The following is a 16,671-nucleotide window of genomic DNA, read 5'->3' as shown; positions in this document are numbered from 1 at the left end:
GATTGGTTGAAAGACGGAAATCGAGCGTTTCTTCGAACCCCTGATTGGTCTTCCGGTGGAGGGGAGGCGGTGAACGTCACCGCGATCTCTCGATGCCCATTGGTGGAGGGCGAGGGACGGCGGCGCGCGGGCGACGGCGCGGGCGTTCGAACCAGCGCTTGGCGGCGTTGCTATGGGGATGTGGCCTGGCTGCCGGCGCGGGCTTGTGAGTTGACAGAGCTTCTCGGTCTCCCGCCCAGGGACTCCCTGCTGTCGGCGGCGTCTTCTGTCCTCAGGGCTGGCCGAGGGGGAATTTGGAAGCCTCCGAGGTGAGAAAGGTCGGGGTGACCGGGCGGGGCAGGTCGGGGAGGGGACCGCGGCGCCTGCCCTGAGGAAGAGGGTGCGCGGGACGCCATGGGAGCGCCTGAGGAGGACGGCGGTTGTGAAGGGACCGGGAGTCGGCACCCCCCGGCTGTCCCGGCCTTCACCCCGCTCTGCTACCCTGCACCCCACACCTCCGCTTTTTCTTCAGCAGTTACCTCGAATGCCGCCTTTCCCGTGAAACCTTTTATGAATCTCAAAATCCTCTTGCCTTTGACCCTGAAACCCCCGCTGGAACCTTACTTAGAGCGTTTCAGTTGGGCCTTGGGTTATCTGTGTACCGCTGTGAACCCCTTTCTTTTCCCTTTCCCCACATAATTCCGAGGTCTTTGAGGCAAGGCCAACATCTTTCACAGTGTCTTACACTTAGTACAGTGTGAGGAAGTATTTGCTGGCCCGAAAGGAATTCACCACGCGCCCTGCACCGTTTTCACTTCCGTTCAAAGCTGGTTTTTACTTTTAATTTTTTATTTCTATGTGAGGAGGAGGAGGGCACCCTAATCTCCTATGTAAAAGGACCTGAAAGTCTACTTTTCCACTCTTTGTGAAAGAGCAGACTTTTCTGGATTGAATGTTACAACTCTTGCCGCATTGTGGCTTTTAGTCTTGGTCTCCCGGTGCTTTTATTACACCCCCCTGTTAGTCTTTGCTTGAAACAAACCATTCTGTTTTTGTATGCCAAGAGAGCCGGAATTTCTTAGTGACTCACTGCCACTGTCCAATTTTAAGTGTGCTCTGGAAAATGTTTTAAAGCATTTTCTCCTTTGTATTAATATACTTTGTAGTCTCCCTACTTCAGTGCATGTAATGGCTGCTCTGGAAGCTTCTCCATTCATCAGGTGTCCTGATAGAATTGCATTACCAAGGCTGCTGTTTCCTTGTTAACTCATAAGACTCTATTCCATTCTGCGTTGTTGATGATTCTTCCTTTACATCAAATGCCTAGCTCAGTGATGACTTGAATAAAAGGGTTGGAAAAGTCAGGTACAGAGGTTATGGCCTTACTCTCTTACAAAAGTTTGAGCACCACCTTGTAGCTAACCTGCGGATCTGTGACATGTAATGGAAACTGGAACACGGAGTCTGGGTTTGGGCTTGTCTGTCTCAAACTCATGGAGGCAGGCTACACCAGTTACTTAGCCCTTTTAAAAATTGCTTTTCAAAACTTGCTTTTCTATCTGCAAAGTTAACGGGTTGAATCAGATTAGAATTTCTGCAACTCTGGTATCAATTTAAAGCAATTGAGGTTAGGTAGACATCAGGCACTCAACATTCTAAAGACCATACAGCTGGAAGTAATAGCTGTGATCTAGTGAGCATTTACCCTGTCGAAGCTCCATGTCAGGACTTTATATAAATAATATATATGTATTTAGTGTAGTGTATTAATGTGCTGCTCACATAGCATTTAATTTGAAAAGTTCTGGTTCATGTTATTGGTGAAAATCTTTAGGTATTCATGTCCTTGGGACATGTTAGGGCATGAGCCCCTCATTTTCTGGTTTATGGGGAGCAGTTATTTCTCCGGGCTGCAATTTTGTTTTTTTGTTTTTTATAAAGATTTATTTATTTATGCATACAAGAACTAGGATGTAAGCCAGAGGTGGGGGATGAGAGGAATCACCAGAGAGAGTGGGGAGTAGAACAGGCAGATCCACTGAAATACACTCCTGAGAGGAGCAGCAGGCAAGACAGGAGAGGTCCGCCATGCCATGTGGGTTGCTCCCTGGCCAGCCAGTGGCCAGGAGTAGCTCCATAGCGCTGTCTTTAACCCCTGCGCCACAAGGGAAGCCCCGATTTTGTTTTTTAAAGTGAGGAATTGAACTCTTCTCAGATCCCTTCCAGATTAATTGATCTATTAATTCAGTTTCCTATGCTTGCTCAGAAAACCTGTTCAAAAATCGGGTTCAACAAATTTTGCTAAATGAGTGTTAGAGCCCTATTTCTTAAAATATATGCTTTGAGTGTTGTCATCATTGTATACTTCAAGTTATTGTCTCATTCTATTAAATAAGAAGCCTTTTCCATAGGCATACACTAATAATAATGCCATTTATACTGAAAAAACTCAGTTTTCTGCTTGTGTTTCTTTTTCCCTGTGTTTTTCTAAAGTGTAGGAAAAAAACTTCATCCTCATTTCTTCCCCTCCTGTGTGTCTCTTTCACTACTCACATGGAACACTTTACCTTGCCACTTCTGCCCACCAAATATGTGGAGTTTTCTCCTCACCAAGTGCCGCGGACCAGCACAGCAGCAGACGATGAGGCCGACTCAGGGTTGAGAGACTGCGCAGGGTGGTCAGGGATTCGGTTAAAGAAATGACAAACAGACACACTTCAAGAGAGAGTGTAAATCTGAGTGTTCTTTATTTTTGTTAGTGGTCAGTATATATATGTTTTTTCTAAAGGCATAGGAACAGTGAACATCAAAGAGATCAGTTTGTTCATAGGCTTAGCTTAATTGACAGGGCAGTGATTTATGTCCAAAATACATCTGGACCTAGCTGCATTCCTAAGTAGACAGGTTATTAACTCTTTTTATATTTTTGTACTAATTACTACTACTATTACCTACTTATGTTTACTCATAATTAATTGTCATAGGTAAATTTATATTATAATGTAGTTAATATCAAAGGTACTAAAGTTAAGCACATAATAGAAAGATTATTAAACTACAATTTTATTATAACACAGTGTTTAGTAATGTTTCATTTGCATTAGCCTAATTATTAAATTACGTATGTTTTTTAATTAGCAATCAATGACCAGAAAAAGGAAAGATTTTAGAGAGACAGTTGTAGCAGAATAAAGTTTATGGGCCTTGAGAAAGCGAGATAAGGTTCCAGGTGGTCAGCATTTCTTTTAATCATCTTTGTGGCAGCTTCTGGTGGTCGTTATCTCTTGGCAGGCATTCGGCTTCTCTGCATCTTACGGAGTTTGCTGTTCTCCCCCTGCGCGCATGGTTCCTTGCCCACGCCGGACCTCAGGGACCATGGCAACAGCCATTAGCCCTCAGGGTCACTGCAGGGGGAGGTGCAGCAACCAAGCAATACTCTGGGACAACAGTTGAGTATCCACAATTTAATTGAATTCTAATACTATCTACCCAGACTGTCAAGAGTCCACAGGTTAAGGTTTCAGTCACATAAGACTGCTCCCATCTACTTCAGATGTCAATCGTAAAATGCCTCCAGGTTATAACTTCTGTCCAACGTGGCTACAAATTGAAGGGCTCACGGACTTCCTCCTCAGGTTCAATTAGTTTGCTAGAGTGGCTTACACAACACAGGAAAATTTACTTAACATTTACCAGCTTACTAAGGGATGTGGTAAAGGTTACAGATAAACAACTCAGGTGAAGAGGTACATAGGGTGAAGTCTGGGAAGTCCCAAACCAGGAGGTTCTGTCCCCATGGAGCTGGGTGCATTACCCTCCCAGAGTGGATCTGTTCTCCAATCTTGAAGCGCTGTGAATTTTTGGGATTTTTTAGGGAGACTTCATCACTTGTCATGATGGATAATTAAATCCATTTCCAGCCCCTCTCCCTTCTCTAGAGTAATAGGAGTGTGGTTGAAAATGCCAAGCTTCTAATTATGGTTTGGTCTTTTTGCTGAACAGCCCCATCTTGGAGCCATCCAGGAACCTATTATATGCACTCCCTAATTAAGTAATAAGAACAAAAGATGTTTCTAGTGTTCTTATTACTTAAGAAATAACAAAGATTTTAGGATCTTTGTGCCAGCAAAGAGAGACATCTCTCTCTCTCTCTCTTTCTATACATATATATGTATGTGTGTGTGTATATATTTATTTTACTATCTTACACCATTTTTGTTGAGTGCTTTTGTATCAGACTCTGAACTTAGCACCTTATTTATATTATCCCTATTAATCCTCACAAAAGCAAACATCTTTTCCAAGTCACTATCATTTTTTGCCTATTTAACTGCAGAAGCTTCTTAAATGATACCCCTCCTTCCATTTTTGCCCAGTGTTTATATTCCATTCCCCTACAGAGTGATCTTTAAGGACTTGTATCACAGCATGTCTTTTCCCTACTTAAAATCCTCCAATTACTTCCTGTCTCACTTTAAAACCCAGACACCGTGACCTGATCCAGTAGGCCCTATGTAATTTGGCCCCTGCCTTTCTGTCCTCATCTCATACTACTTCCCCTTTCATTTGCTGTATGGAGCCAAACTGGTCTTCTGTTGATTGCTTGATCATGCCGTGCTTATTTCCACTTTGGGGCCAATATGTTCACCTGGAATGCTCTCCCTTTTGATCTTTACATGCATGCGCTTTGTATTTCAAATTTCAACTCATGGGGCTTTATCTGATCACCCAGTGTGAGGTAGATCCTTCACCCTGTTTTTTTTTTTTTTTTCATCGCACTTGTCACTATCTAATGTTATCTTGCTTATTTGATTATTTCTCTTCCCAATAAAATAATAGCACCTTGAGGAAGTGACCTTGTCTGTTTAGTTCACTGCAGCATCCTCAATGTCTAGAACAGAAGCTAGCCCCAAGAGGGGGTGAAACTACATGACTGGATGAAAGGTTCCTATTGAAACTGTGACTATAGCAATTAATTTGAGTAATACAACTTTGTTTTATTTTGTTGCTCAGAAATAGTGAGTCAGGACATCACCAGCTCTGCTGTAGTTTTCCTGAGCAATCAAATTATCCTACTGTAGAAGTAGTTTCTACTACCAGTGACTATAAATGGTATCACATACTGTGAATAATTTAAAACATGATATCCGTGATGTTTGTTATTGAGTTACTGAATGTTTATTGTTTTCAGACACTTTTAGATACTGGGCATAAAAAAGTTAATAAGACTCATTCCTTTATCACAAGTAGATCATATCTACAAGAGGAAATAAACAATCATAGATACTTACAGAATGTATCTACAGTGACAGATAAGCAATTATTGCGGTGCTAACACAAAAGGGATATCCAGCCACACCTGGGGAGGTCAGAAAAGGCCTAAATTGTGTTTTAATCAATGAGAAAGAGGCAAACAGGTAAAGTGAGGTATAAGAAGAGTGGGAGAAGGTTATTTAAGAGCACAGTGTGAATAAACTCAGAAATAAAACTGTAAGAAGTTCACCAAAACTAAAATGAAAAAGAAAAATCTGGAGAGAAGGATTTCTATAGAAGAAGGATTTGTAGGACATGCTAAGGAGCTTCAACTTTCTCCATCATATAGATGACAGGATGCTGCTGAAGGAATTTAAATAATTAGAAGCAACATGGTCATTGTGCTTTCAAAAGAATGATCTGGCTCTGTACAGAGTGAAAGATAGTTTGGCTGGAACTGTCTTCCATACTAGAGGCTAGAAGAGCAGTTTAGAGATAAGTAATGATACAGTTGAAGGACAGTGGGACTGAAACCCAAGGCAATGGTGGTAGAAGGTTTTTGGCAAATATAAAATTGACTGGGCCTGTCAATTAGATATGGGATTAAAGGAAAAGAAGCAATCTAGGATGCTTCCCATTTTAGCTCTGAGTAACTGGATGGATGGTATTATTCCTCTAAGGAAGAGAAAGGTAGGGGACGGGCCACCCTGGTGGCCCAAAGGGTTAAGTCATGAGTTCGATCCCCTGCCAGGGAGGTGATCCACATGGCGCAGCAGACCTCTCCTGTCTTCCCTGCTGCTCCCCTCAGCAGTGTGTTTCGGTCATTCTGCCTGTTCTGTTCCCCACTCTGTCTCTGATGAATCCTCTCACCCCCCTGCACCTCTGGCTTATACCTTCATTCTTGCATGCATAAATAAATAAATCTTTTTTAAAAAAGGTAGAGGGGCAGGTTTGTGGGGAGGTAACAAATTTGATTATTGACAAGTAGTTCAAGTGATCAATCATGGGGATATTCTGATAGCGATTCCTTCATGTTTTTGCTGCAAGACATCCTTAAAACTGCTAGCTTTATTGTTACACTGGAACTGAAGTAACACTGAAATTCTGGAAGTACCCAGTTAATAATATTGTATAATATAGAGGTCAAAAAGACTGTAGTTGAGATTTCACCAGCAATGAGGAGGATTGTATCTATTATAGTCTTTTATGTTATGCTTGTTTATGTTGAGATTTGGTTAAAAAGAATTATCTAACCAACATAGGATGTCTAATCACTTTCTAAAACATTCATATACTTGTTTTGAATAAATTATGTATGCCTTGGTTTCTTCATTTACAAAGAGGGAGATATAGAAAGAGGGAGGTAATCTTCAAAAAGTCTTAGAAGATTAATCAACACAATTATATATTAATAATTTAGATCCCAGTGAATGAAGTTACTTAACTATTTTTTAATTTTAATTTATTTTTTAAAGATTTATTTATGCATACAAGAGCTGGGGTGCAGGGCAGAGATGTGGGGTGGGGTGAGAGGATTCACCACAGAGTGGGGAGCAGAACAGGCAGATCTACTGAAATACACTGCTGAGGGGAGCAGTGGGTGAGACAGGAGAGGTCTGCTGTGCCATATGGGTCACTTCCCTGACCCTGGGGATTGAACTCATGTTGCAGTGGCTGCAGATAGCTTCAGAGTGCTGCATCTTAACCCCTTGCACCACCAGGGAGGCCTTATTTTTTTTAATTTTTAACTTTTTATTAAGGTAACATTAGTTTCCAACACTATAGTTTTCAGGTATACAGTTTCTCACCTCATCAACTATATTTCACATCACAGCTACCACCAAACATCCAATCACCATCTATCAGCAAGCTATTCCCTCCCCACTCCCGTAGCCACCATTTTGTTTTGAGTCAAAGGGTTTGTTTTTGTCCTGCTTGTTGATTGATTTTTTTATGTTCCATAAATAAGTGGCATCATTTGGTATTTTTCTTCTTCCTTTTGACTTATTTCACTTAGTGTAATTCCCTCAGCATCCATTCATGTCATCAGAAAAGGCAAGATCTATTTTATGGCTGAGTAATATTCTGTTGTGTTTATATACCACGTCATCCTAATCCACTCATCCATTGTGGGATAGTTGGATTGTTTCTATAACTTGGCTATTGTAAGTAGTGCTGCAGTGAATATAATTATGCCTATAATATTTTTTGTAGAAGTGTTTTCATGCTCTTCAGGTAAATATGCAAAAGTGGGACACTGAATCATATGGTAGTTCTTATTTTTAATTTTTTGAGGACCCTCCATACTGTTTCCCCAAGTGGCTTGTACCAGTTTACATTCCTACCAATAATGCAGGAGAGTTTCTTTTTCTCACATCCTTGCTAACATTATTTCTTGATATTTTGGTACTAGCCAGTCTTAACTGGTGTGAGGTAAAATCTCATTGTGATTTTGGTTTGATTTTCCAAAATGATAAATGTGCCTGTTGGCCCTCTGCATATATTCTCTGGTGAAATACCTGTTTAGATTCTCTAACCATTTTTTAATCTGGAATCTTTTGTTGTATGATTTTTAAAAATATTTTGGATATATATGTCATGTGGTTTGCAAATATCTTCTCCCACTCAGTAAGCTGCCATTTTGTTTTACCTATGGGTTATTTTACTATGAAGAAAGTTTTTAGTTTCATGTAGTTTCTTTTGTTGGAGATGAATCCACTAAAGCTGATGTCAAATAGCCTATCACCTATGTTTTCTTCTATGTATATTATGACTTTAGGTTTTACATTCAAGTCTAATCCATTTTGAATTGATTTTGGTATATGTTATCAGATAGTGGTGTAGTTTTATTCTTTCCCATGTGGTTATCCAGTTTTCCCAACACCATTTGCTGGAGAGTTTTTCTCCATTGTATTCACTTGGCTCCTTTGCTATAAATTAGTTGTTCATATATGTATGGTTATATTTCTGGGCACTCACTTCTATTCCATTGATCTGTGTGCCTGCCCTCCTCCATTCCATACTGTTTTATTACTATAGCTTTGTAATATAGCTTTGAAATCAGTGCACATGATACTTCCATTTTGTTCTTCTTTCTCAGGATTGTTTTGGCTATTTGAGGTCTTCAGTGATTCCATAGAAATTTTAGAAAATTTTTGTGGTATTTCTGTGAAGAATGTCATTGGGATCTTCATAGGGATTGCACTGAATGCAGTTTTTTATTATTATAATTTTTATTCTTTGTTTTCCCACTGTCATTCCTTTAGAAATGATTCCTGGTGTCATTGTGGTAATAGTTCCCAAAAGGATATAACCCTGACTAAAATCTATATCATTTAAGTCATTTATAAAGATTTATTATGTTATTTTTCAAATTAAACACATGAGATATATTTTATTGAAAGTGTTTAACACTGAAAAAAAAATGGCAAAAATCTGCAAATGACTTCCTGCAGTTGGATTAGACCAACATTTTAAAAATAAAGCACTGAACTTTAAACACAACTTTGGTCACCACCTGTTCATGGGAATTCTTTCAAAATTAAACCTCTATATTTAGAGAAAGCAATACTTGCACGGTTTTAAGATAGCTGGGTTCAGCAGTTTTGTTAGGTTTATTTTTAAGTGATTGTGCCCATGGTTTTCACCAAACTTACAAGCTTAATAACCTCATAGTGGGACACTTGAAAGAAACTGCAATAACTGTAAAACATTAGCTACTTAACTGTAAACAAGCTTGAAGCAGTTTCTCAAAAATTACATTTTGGTATAGCTCACATGGTTGGTATTCTAAAATCTATAGAAGCCTTGTGAATTCTATTAAGGATCACATATATTCCTATTCCTTTGCAGCTGTTATTTTAAGCAATTGTCTCATATCACTTGACTTATGTAGAGATCAGTACTCTTTGGATAGAATAATCCCTAGAGTTTGAAATAACTAATTCCCTTGTTGGGGCAAAGTGTATATTATTTACCCTTATGCTTCCACTGATAATACTGAATTATTGTGTTCTTAATTAAGAACCTTATTCCTAACATAGGTTACAGAAACATTTTAATAAAAATTGCTGGAGAATGTTAGGTGTGTATTGTATCCATTAGTATGGATATAGTGGGCTGGGTAGCTTTTTCATCCTTAGGAAGTGATCATTATTAGTGGTTGCCTAGGGCTGCATGGTGGGTTGGGGAATTAGTATGTAAACATAGTAAAAGTCATTGAATTCACCTTTTTCTTTTTTGAGGTAATGTTGGTTTACAACACTGTATGGATTCACTTTAAATGAATGATTTGTATGGCATTTAAATTATATTTCAAAGCTGTTACGTCTATTTTAAAAAGTGACCACCATCACAGTTTAGTGGAACTGTTTGTAATATAAATAAACACACCTTTAAAGAGGAATTGCTGGGCCTCCCCGGTGGCGCAGCGGTTGAGCGCTGGGTTGTGAAGCTGCCCGCAGCCTCTGCAGCGCCGGTTCGATCCCCGGCTGCTCCCCGGCCACCGGAGGAGAGTCCCACATGGCGTGCAGACCTCTCCTGCCGCCCGCTGCTCCCCTCAGCAGTGTACTTCGGTCCTTCTGCCTGCTCTGCTCCCCACTCTGGCTCTGGTGAATTCTCTCACCCTCCCGTGCTTCTGACTGTACCCAGTGCATGTATAAACAAAAAAACAAACAAATAAATAAATAAATAAAACATGCCTCTATAAAAAAAAAAAAAGAAAAAAAAAGAGGAATTGCTTAATTAACCAATATCATTAATAAGATATTACTTGATACTATGAAAAATCATGTACAAGTGAGTCAGGGTACCCCACCCCCTTTCTTAAGCAGGCACATTTATCTAAAGTAAGTATAGGACTCCTAAGGATCTTAATACAATGAAATGCATTATTAATCTTATATTGAATTAGTTTTTAATACCAGAGCGATCATATCCATCTAGAACATGTTTATTCTGCCCTCCCAATTTATCCAACTAAAGCTCTTAAGATTTTCATTCTCTGCTTGAAGAGCCTAAAAAAGTATTTATCATGTGCGTTGTTGCTAGTTCTTTACCATGCTCACATTTCTAAGGAAAATATCAATATATTTTCTCAACTTCTGTGGTTAATTTTTTTTTGATAATTATAGAAATAATTGTCTTGGGAAAGAGCTTTCTCCCTTTTAGATGCTAGTGTAACAACTAGTGTAATGGGACAAGCTTTCTTTGGAGTGATAAAAATGTTCTAAAATTGGATTGTGGTGATTGTACAACTCTGGATATACTAAAAACTGTTGAGTGGCCTAAATGGGTGGGTTTTATGATATGTGAATTATATCCCAATAAAGTTGTTAATGCTTAATGACACTCTAAGGGTTTTCTTGATTTTCTTTTTTAATAGTCCAGAGCTCTTCCCCCCTCACCCCACCCCCACACACACACTTATCATGCCCTGAATTCACAGGGAGTGGATTCCAGGAGCTCGGGCTCCTTTTGTGGTGCTCAAAGTGTGCTGCTCTGGGGAACAGACTTGTGCTTCAGCTGAACCCACACACCTTTCTCTTTGGCTTGCCTTTTTTTTCCCTATTGTTTTCTTTCACATCTTATCTTGGCTTTTAGAGTGTATAATATGTTCAATATGAACATAAATTCTCTTGGCAAGAGTCTTGCCCTTTACCTGGTGCTTACAACAGTGCCAACCTGCATGTTGCTTAGCATTGTGTACTCTTAACAGTTTTGCCCTGGTAACATTTGTGGGTCAGTCGATTCTGAGCAGCCCACTGCCTCTTTATGTCTACATCATCTTTTTTTATAGATTCACATGTATGTGGCCAAAGGAACAACTCAGGTATTCTAAAAGGCCTAGAGAACATATTGCAGGTGCCTCTCCTCTTTCCCTTTGTGTGGGTCATTTTGGCGACTTACTGAGAGAGGGCAGTTCCTGCCCTTTGATAACTGAAATATTTGGGGATGTCACATAAGTTTGAGAAACTGAAAATAACTTTAATACTTTAGAGCCTCCCTCCCTTCTCCCCCTTCCTCCATTTTTCCACTTGGCAAGGAATTATAGACACAGATTTCAGTTTTCTACTTGTTAATAGTGATTAAAAACTTTTATTAATCATATTGAATTATATAAGCAGCTATATAAGCAACTATATAAGCAGGCAACAGTAAATTCTGATATTCAGGTTTATTTTTAAACTGGGTTCATGTTAATTACTGAATTGTCTCCCCTTAAGTAGAAGACAAAACTCCTAGCTAAAGTGTTCTGTCTACCCATGGGATTGTTTCAAATGATTTTTTTGGTAACATACTTTTTCTCAGTCTTTTACGCTAAGTATAGTTGTTTCACTCTAATTCTCATGTTGATTTAAACAATTAGACTGATTTAAATTTTAAGAAATATCCTTATTAGCAAATGTCATCTAGGTATTTAGGTCAGTGGGGAAAAAAAACCTCTATGAAAAATGGTATGATCATTTTAACTTGTTTCCAAAGGTCCACAAAAGAAAAACCACACCAAGTGGGTTTTCCCTTTTCAGTCTCCATGTGTTATATAGATTTAAAATATCAATGACACTTTATAAGCTTATGTGAAATTCTAGAAAACAAGATTCACTTATAGTGACAGAGCAATGATTACCCGGGGCCAAAGGTAGAGGAGAGGATTGAGGAACTTTTAGAAGCAATTAATGGGACTATCATGGTTGTATTTTAATTAATGTGGTTACACAGGCATGTATTTGTCAAAACTCATAAATTGGGTCTAGTTTATTACATGTAAATTATACACCTTAGAGATGATTAATAGAAAATCAGTTAAGACCACGTATATACATATCAAGTGTTGGTCTTTTGAGAAATAGCATTATCTAATATCTCCACATTATATAAGGTAATCAGGCATTTATGTCAACTACTTAATGCTAATAAAGGAGAGAAAAATAATTGTACAATTAGCAGCAATGAAATAGTTTTTAGTAGAAGCCTATATACTTAATTAATATATTTTACAAGCATATTGACCTCCATGTCTCTAATCCCTTCTGTCTTATATATTCAACTTTTCATCAGTAGTTAAGTCTTTCATATCTTATATCTATTTGTTTATAATAAGCCAGACAACCAATACTTCCTACATGCCAGGCACAGTGATCCAACGCTGAATAGGAGAGCATGGTCACACTCTTATAGTGCTTTAAAGTAAATTATTTTACATAAATATCTTAAACCCACTTCGAGAGAAGAAAATGAAACTCAGAGAAACTAAGTGACTTTGCCCTAGGTTATACAGATAAATGACTGAGAAATATCTGATTCCAAGTAATTTTTAGGTGGGTAGAGTTACATAGTTTAGGTGGATAAATGGAGAATTTGAGGGAACATTTGGATCTTATCCACATCCTGGAATATGAATATATTTCCTTAATTGTGCATAAAGTTGCATGTATTCCCCTTTCAGTTGGTTTTCTCTGCCACCAGGATAAGAAAGTTTGAATTTCTGCCAAGTGGATTTTTTCCAAGACTCTATTTCTGATTGTTACCCCAACAGCTGAGTCCTAGCAGTTTCCAGGTTTGTCACAAATGAGAAATCTGCATACTTGTGGCCCTGAATGTGAGTGGGCTCTGCTCGTAAAAAGCTGTCCATCTGACCCCCTTGGATTTTGCTGATATGCAGGGCATTTTCCGGAGGCAGCAGCTGTGAGAGATACCATGCTACAGAACAGGAGGCATCCAGGCTGTTGAGCGGGGTAGATAGTGAGCCATCAGGGGGATGGCAGTGGGACTCTCTTTGCAGCTACTTTTGAAGGAGGTGGCATGGAGTAATGGAAAGAACATGGAACAGTGATGAGAAGACCTACATTCCAATCTTAGAACTGTCATTTTAGAGCTGTGTACCTTGAGCAATTCACTAATTCGTTCCAGATCTTTCTTCTTGCAAATAAGGAATAATATTTGCAAAGAGCCAGATGTTATAGAGAGTATATTGTATAAATGTATATAAAATTTTTAGAAAATGCAAACTAATATACAATGACAGAAAGCAGATCCGTGATTGTGTCAGGCCAGAGGCAGAGGGAAGGATGGAAAGCAAAGGGGCGTATGGAATCTTTTGAGGACAATGAAAATGTTCTGTATTTTAATTGTGGTGGTTTCACAGGTATATGCAGCTGTCAAAACTCATAGAATTGTACACTTTCATGTACATATCCAAAAACGGGGATTCAGGGACTACTTCAGGGCTTAATAAGAAAGAACATTAAAGTAGGGCCTCCCCTGGTGGCGCAGCGGTTGAGTGCTGCGTTGCGAGGCAGCCTCTGCAGCGCCAGTTCGATCCCCGGCCACTGGCGAGGGTCCTACAAAAAAAAAAAAAAAAAAAAAGAACATTAAAGTAGATTTGCATTATTTACCATGGATAAGGGAGGGGAAGAAAAGAAAAGTAGGTATTTGTGTTGTGTATTTATTTGTAGGTTATATATTTGTCCTCAAGCACTAAACAAAATTAACAGTCATCAGTCATGCCCTCCAACCCTTCCTTTACCCATTTGTCATTTTTACCTAAATGCTTACGAACTGCTGGTAGTGGTATAGAGGACATTTGAAATGGTCAAATTCCTTAAAATATTTGAAATATTTAATTTACTAAAAATGTTGATGCTGTATTCTATTTGTCTGATTGTTCTGCTTTTAGTGGTTGTTACAGCCTGTCACCTGTATGTTGAGGAACTCTATTTATATCCTCATAGTCACAGTGTGAAAAAGGTGTCAATGGTAAATTTCTTTTTTTAAAGATTTGTTTATTTATTTATTTATACAAGCACTGGGTACATTCAGAAGCGCGGGAAGGTGAGAAAATTCACCAGAGCGGGGAGCAGAACAGGCAGAAGGACCGAAGTACACTGCTGAGGAGAGCAGCGGGTGGCAGGAGAGGTCTGCACGCCATGTGGGACCCTTGCCGGTGACCAGGGATCCAACTGGTGCTGCAGAGGCTGCGGGCAGCTTCGCAACCCAGCGCTCAACTGCTGCACCACCAGGGAGGCCCTCAATGGTAAATTCTTAACTCTAATGTGTAAAGAGAAACAGAAGAAATAAAATGGAAATAACTTGATAACCCTCCCCACACACACACACACACACGCGCACAGATTCTCATCCTATGTTCTATTGATGGTTGTAAGTACCTCAAAGTCCTTTTCATTTTTTAAATTTTTTAAAACATTTATTTGTTTATGCATACAAGAACTGGGGTACAGGCCAGAGGTGTGGGGGGTGAGAGGATTTGCCAGAGACAGCGTGGGGAACAGAACCGGCAGGTTTATGGAAATACACTGTTGAGGGGAGCAGCAGGTGAGACAGGAGAGGTCTTCTGCGACATGTGGGTATCTATCTCCCTGGCCAGGGATCGAACTCATGCTGCAGTGGCTGTGGATAGCTTCACAGGTTGCGTCTTAACCCCTTGTGCCACCAGGAAGGCCCTCAAAGTCCTTTTTAATAAATCCTTTCAAAAGATACAGCTAATTGGAGTCGATAACAAAGGTGAAAATTGATTGAGAGAATATTTAGGAATTTAAACATGAGGTGAGTACTGACCATTCGGGATTAGCTGCGTGTGGCTGCAGAGAGCTGTTCCCGATCACCAAAGGGAATAGCAGGGCCAGTGTGTGCTCATTCTTTCCCTAACGCTCAGGGCCTCTCTGCTTAGGCCTCATTGGGAATGCATATCCGTTAGCTGATTCTGAGACAAGAGGCAACTACTCCTAAAACAAAGCCGTGTGTTGGAGGAAAGCTGATTTCAGATTTTGGTCAGGAAAAATACAAGATGAAGTTGTCAAAAGTTAAAGCAATTGATTAAAATACATGGAATATATAAAAATCCATGAATCTGAAAGGGGGGGTGAGACTACTCCCACAAGCAAAACCAAAACCTTAAAAAAAACATATTGGACACTATCCAAGCTAACTCGGGCATTAGTACTGTGAAACTTAATGTACAGAAACTCCATATAAATGTCAGGAGGGGAGAACAGTCCCTAGGCATGTGCAGTCAGCAGCTACAGTACCCAATATAGCTTGCAGCTCCAACAGGAATTTATGTTGCTTCCCTGCCCCAGCAGAAGGAAGGAGGAGGCATCTATACACAGGAGACCCTGCAGCAGATATATAAAGGGTTGCTGACCTTGGATCAAGTGCACGTGAGTCTGACCATGAAACCATGCTTACTAAACTGCCTTTTAGTTGTTATTTCTGAACAAACCCATTTTGTTGGTGAGAAACAATTTTTTTTTTTTTTTGAGGTCAACACTACTTACTTTGAAATTGGAAATTAGAATAATTGCTTTGGATCATCAAACAGCCCTAGTTGATGACAGAAAGTTTTTAATAGGAGAATTCTACTAAGAGTAATACAAACTGTGAGTCAACATTATTTCAATAGACATAATTTTTAAAAAAGAATGATAGAAACAAAATCACCTTTTTTCATCCCCTAATGAAATAATTGAGGCAGGTACCTTGATCCATTATCAGTGAAGGAAATTATTGGATTGGTTGACGAGAAAACTTAGAATGGTGAAATCAAGCTGCAGTTTTCACAATTGTATATATTCTTATGATACATTATTAAGCACATGACCACACCTATGAAGTATTTTTACCTAAAATGTAAACCTTGATTCAAATGTAGGGTTGCCAGATTAAACTGAAACAAAATGGGTCAACTAGTTAAATTTGAATTTCAGATGAATGAGTGATTTTTTTCTTTAGTATGAGTGTGAGTGTGTCCCTTACTTAAAACATATTTGGTTTCTTTAGTAAGTCAATGGAATAGAATGGAAAAAAGTAATCATGGGGTACTGTCCTATAAGAAAAAAGACTTAAGAGACAAAAAAACCCAAATGTGTGGCCCCTGTTTGATTTGACCTAAGCAAAAAAATATTTTGGTAAAAATATATATTTTAAATTTATGAAATAAATATTTTAAAAGATATTTCTGAGATAATGAGGGAGTTGTAGAGTGATAAGATACCAGTGAATTTTTAGTTTTATTAGGTATAGTAATGACATTGTACTTATATGAGAAAATAGCCATACAAATTAATTTAGAGGTGGAATATATTTTTAAATATTTCAACCAAAAAGAGGATAACAGAAACAAATGTGGTAGATTTTGATAACTGAAGAATCTAGGGGTTGGTAACATGAAGGGATCTATGATACAGTTATGTTTTATGGTTTTATGGTGTTGAAATTTTCTATAATAATATTTCTAAATGCTACAGCATTTCTAAATGCTGTGCCTACTGCATGTCAGGTACTGAGGTATTTTATAGAATCTGCTGCACAAATAATACATATATAGAGTACTTTAATATATGTCATTTTACTATATAGAAGTTATTGTTCTAGTTGTAAACTTGAGGAAGTTGAAACCCAGGGGCATTAAATAATTTAACC

At 38.8% G+C, this 16,671-nt stretch overlaps 1 protein-coding gene across 4 annotated transcripts in view; it reads left to right on the top strand.

Moving 5' to 3' along the window:
* The first annotated feature begins 163 nt into the window (after nucleotides 1-163).
* Nucleotides 164-16,671, top strand: part of KIF24 (kinesin family member 24) — a 64,771-nt gene continuing 48,263 nt past the window's right edge. The window contains exons 1-2 of one of the 4 annotated variants that reach the window (XM_037494329.1): nucleotides 164-308; nucleotides 15,333-15,410. The gene's annotated coding sequence lies outside the window, so the exon portion shown is untranslated. Of the gene's footprint in view, nucleotides 309-14,036; nucleotides 14,267-15,329; nucleotides 15,411-16,671 lie in introns of all 4 variants that reach the window. The other 3 variants (XM_054689558.1, XM_054689559.1, XM_037494328.1) reach the window with 3 other exon arrangements.

This window comes from Talpa occidentalis, unplaced genomic scaffold, assembly GCF_014898055.3.
Source record: "Talpa occidentalis isolate TD23 unplaced genomic scaffold, MPIMG_talOcc4v2.1 talOcc4.7, whole genome shotgun sequence".
Classification (NCBI taxonomy): Eukaryota; Metazoa; Chordata; class Mammalia; order Eulipotyphla; family Talpidae; genus Talpa; species Talpa occidentalis.
The sequence above is the reverse complement of the archived record's forward strand: the minus strand, read 5'-3'. Positions and strand labels throughout refer to the sequence as shown.